The sequence below is a fragment of the Pyrgilauda ruficollis genome, unplaced genomic scaffold (genome assembly GCF_017590135.1).
Source record: "Pyrgilauda ruficollis isolate IOZ18807 unplaced genomic scaffold, ASM1759013v1 scaffold12, whole genome shotgun sequence".
NCBI classification, from domain to species: Eukaryota; Metazoa; Chordata; class Aves; order Passeriformes; family Passeridae; genus Pyrgilauda; species Pyrgilauda ruficollis.
Genome location: NW_024510321.1, coordinates 13052917 through 13056603, shown reverse-complemented (window position 1 = coordinate 13056603; position 3687 = coordinate 13052917).

The window sequence follows — 3687 nt, the reverse complement described above, 5'->3', positions numbered from 1 at the left end:
CTTTTCCACAGCAATGCTTAGTGTTTTCCTTGATGTAGCAATAAAATATCTGAAGTTTCTCTGTTCCAAACTAAAAAGAGGCGCCAATTGTATAAACAAGTGATTACTGTCGAGATGGGCAATGTGAATTTTTTTCTTGCAAAAAGGTAATAGCTATTTTGGTTTTGACTAGCAGCTGTTCTACGTTTAATATCTTATGGCTGTAACATGCCATATAGGATGGACAAGAGGAAAAAATAACCAGGGATTTAATAGCACATCTGTGACTAGTTAGTTATGGTAAACTTCAGGTATGTGGTGATTTCAGCATGTGTTCCTAAATATTTTCCCAGCAACTGGATCTAAGACAAAACCTGTTACAGTCTTTTGGGGAGAAATTAATGCATCTAATCACTTCAAACCCCACCAAATTATGAAAAAGTATGCTTGATTTCACTGTAAAAAGCACTGATGAATGATCACCTCCAGAAACGAGACTCCAAGCCCACGACAAGTTCTGTAGGAATGGCAGGAAAGTTCTGATCCTGAGCAGCAACACTGCTGATGGGACATAAAACATAAACATAAAACCTCCCAGTCAGGGAGGTTTTGAGGCCAGGGAGAATTATAAAGGCATAAAGCAGCAATAACTTGCAGTGAGCAGAGCACAACTTCCCATTCACTTGGCACAGTGATGACACGCTGCAGTGCTGTTGCTGAAGAGTTGGCTGGTGTGCAGCATGTCTCTGTGTTTTTCCTTTTCCCTTCCCTCTAAATTAATTCATCTGTATTTCCCCCATCTGGCCTGTCTTGCTCATGTTTGTGTGTTTCTGTTTTCCACAATTTCTGTCCATAATGGCCACTTGCAGGCCAGACTTGCAGGCGCTGCTCTTCATCTCCTGAGGAGCCAAGTCCTGGTTCCCTGCTTGCCCAGGCACGCAGACCTGCTCTACCATGTCCCACAGGATCCTGATCTGAGCTGCCTGCTGTGACACAGGGATGCTCTACTGCTTGCTGGGTTCATGCAGCCCCACTGTGCTCCTGTCCAGATACCCAACTTTGCACACACAGCTTTTTATCCATGTTTTCTTTGCCCTTCTGCTTGCAGTGGGACAATAATGGTTCTCTCCTCTGTTGCCCCATTGAGTCACCCTGCCCCATCACACTGATTTTTACCCACCTCAGGAGTCCTACATGGCAGGACAGTGAGTGGCTTTAGTGCTCTTTTCTCTTCTGCAAACTCCATTTGTATGCTTCTCTCTCAGCCACATTTAGTTATTTTAGCCTTTTAAGGATGAAGCTCTAAACTCAAGAATGTCTGACTGTGGTCCACTTCTCTGGAAAGAGCCAGGAGAGGAGATCTCCTCAGGCAGCTGCAGGACTGCGGAGACTGGAGGACGTTGCAGGGAGCACACTCCATCAGTTTGCACATTGACCATCAAAAGGCAGAATTGCTTTCTGGCCTCCTCTGCTTTCCTTCATCTTTGCCCTTCTGGCAGTCACAGTCTGCACTGTGAGACCACAACCCTGCTGATCTGAGCACCGGGCAAAGGCACAACAAGAAGCAACATCTGCCCAAAGAACTAGTTCTCTAACAGGCAGAGGGGCAAGGTGCTGCAGGAGCAAAGGGAGGCCCTGACAGCTGCACTGATGCTGAGAAGCTCAGCCCTCAGACTTCCCAAATCACAGACTAACGTGTTACACCAACCCTCTGGGCAATCCCCCTTGGACATTAATTGGGGCTGCCAGCCATCATTTGTTGTTAATTGTGAATCCAGCCTAAGGCATCCTTTCTATTGTCCCAAAAATCATGTTTGCTTTCTGGTGTCTGACTGTGGAGCTATGTTCAGCTCACGTTTTCAGTTTTTTCTCTGCAACAGAAGACCTAGCAGCATGGGCATGGTTTTCTTTTTTTAGGATCTTTTCCTCTGTTTTTTTTTTTTCTAACTTCAAGGTCCTTTGACTTTACTTGGGGGAAATCTTCAGTGACTGCAGGACTCCAGACAAATCTGCAGGAGTGCCTTCTTCCAAGGACTGCACCTCCCTTTTCAGCTCACAAAATGTTCTCGGAAGAGATGTAGCACAAATTAGCCCCAGGTGCAGAGAGGCAGGTCTGAGATGCGCTGTCCTCTGTGCTTTTATCATGATCTCTACAGGCTGTGACATCATGAAGACAAAGGATGTCCCTTCACTCTGACATCTTTCGGTAAATGGTCCCATTTCAAATGGTCCAATGGAATGGTCCAGCCTGTTCCCTCCCTCCCCACCTCTTCCCATTCCCTAAATACAGGGCCAAAGCAGCTTTCCCGATAGAGAGTTATGAGCTCCAGGAACAAGGACCTGCTCCAAGTGGCACACCATGACTACCCAGCCAGAGCAAAGGCTTTTGTCTTGGGAAGAAGGGATTTAAACAGGACTGTATTCTACAACCAAGGAGAACAAACAGCTCAGAGCTGCAGCCATGCAGACGAGAAAATAATTCTGGAATTTTTTTTCTGACAACACAGAGGAGACAACTATTTAAAAAACCCAGAACTCCCAATTTTCCTGTCAAGAGTCAAGATATTTAAATAATAAACTGCAAGTTGTAGCAGCACGGCTTCCTTGCTATTGATGGAAACCCTTGCTATTGTCACACCCACATGAAGCTGCTCTGTGACAAAACTTAAACCTTCTACTGACAGACTACTGTGTCAGCTACAAGACTTCACCGCAGGAAAATACAGGGGTTTCCCAACCAGCAAAGCAACAAAGAACTTCACAGGTACCCTGCAGGGACAGGGTGCAAGGGGTCTTGCTGAAGGTCCCCCTGCTGCTGGTGGCATTGTCTTTGGTGGCTGCATCATGTGTCAACAGCGCTGCTGGAAGACAAAAGATGTCCACAGAAAAGCAGGTCAATGACAATTACTCCCAGAGCCCTGGGAAACCGGGGCACCAGGAAACCTGTATTCAGTTCTGGGCTCTCCTGCAGACTTCTGCCGTGACCTTGGACTCGTCATGTAACTTTACTGCCCTTGTTTTCTCACTATTAAGTAGAGCACATATTGAATAGGACTCAATTTATGAACATGTGTAAAAAGCGCTTTGACAGCCTGGGGTAAAAGTCAATTAAGACAGGGCAAGCAGTTGATGGGCCCAACCAATTACTAAAGTAAATGATTCACAAACATACTTTTCTTTTTGAGAGTGTCATTAAACCAAAAGAGATTTGCAAATTATTCACCTGTTTCTAGAGGCTGAATAGATCATAGGTAGGGGAAAGGTGGGGAATCAGGCAACCAACAATGCTTTAAAAACGTTTGAAAACCATGTAGAAGACAAGGCCTTTGGGGGCATGGCCAGGTGCCAGCAGGAACAGCAAGTTTTGGAAAGGTCGGCTGGTGTCCCTCTCCATCCTCGATAGACCTTCTTCCCTTCTGCAGATTTTCCCTGTGCTGAGAAAGTTGACATCGTTCATCTCAGCTGAGCCATGAGTTGTGCTCATCTGTGAGAGAGAGGGAGGGCAGGGGCTGCCCGTTCAACTTTCCGGAGCGAACACACCGCCTCCCGCAGCGCCCGCGGGGCCGCCGCGGCCGGGCCGGGCCGCGCTGGGCTGGGCCGGGCCGGGCTGCTGCGGGGACAGCGGCGTGGCCAGCAGCAGGGCCGGCCCAGCCACGCCCGGAGCGGCCCGGAGCAGAGCAGCACGGCCCGTTCAGCCGTTCCCCGACG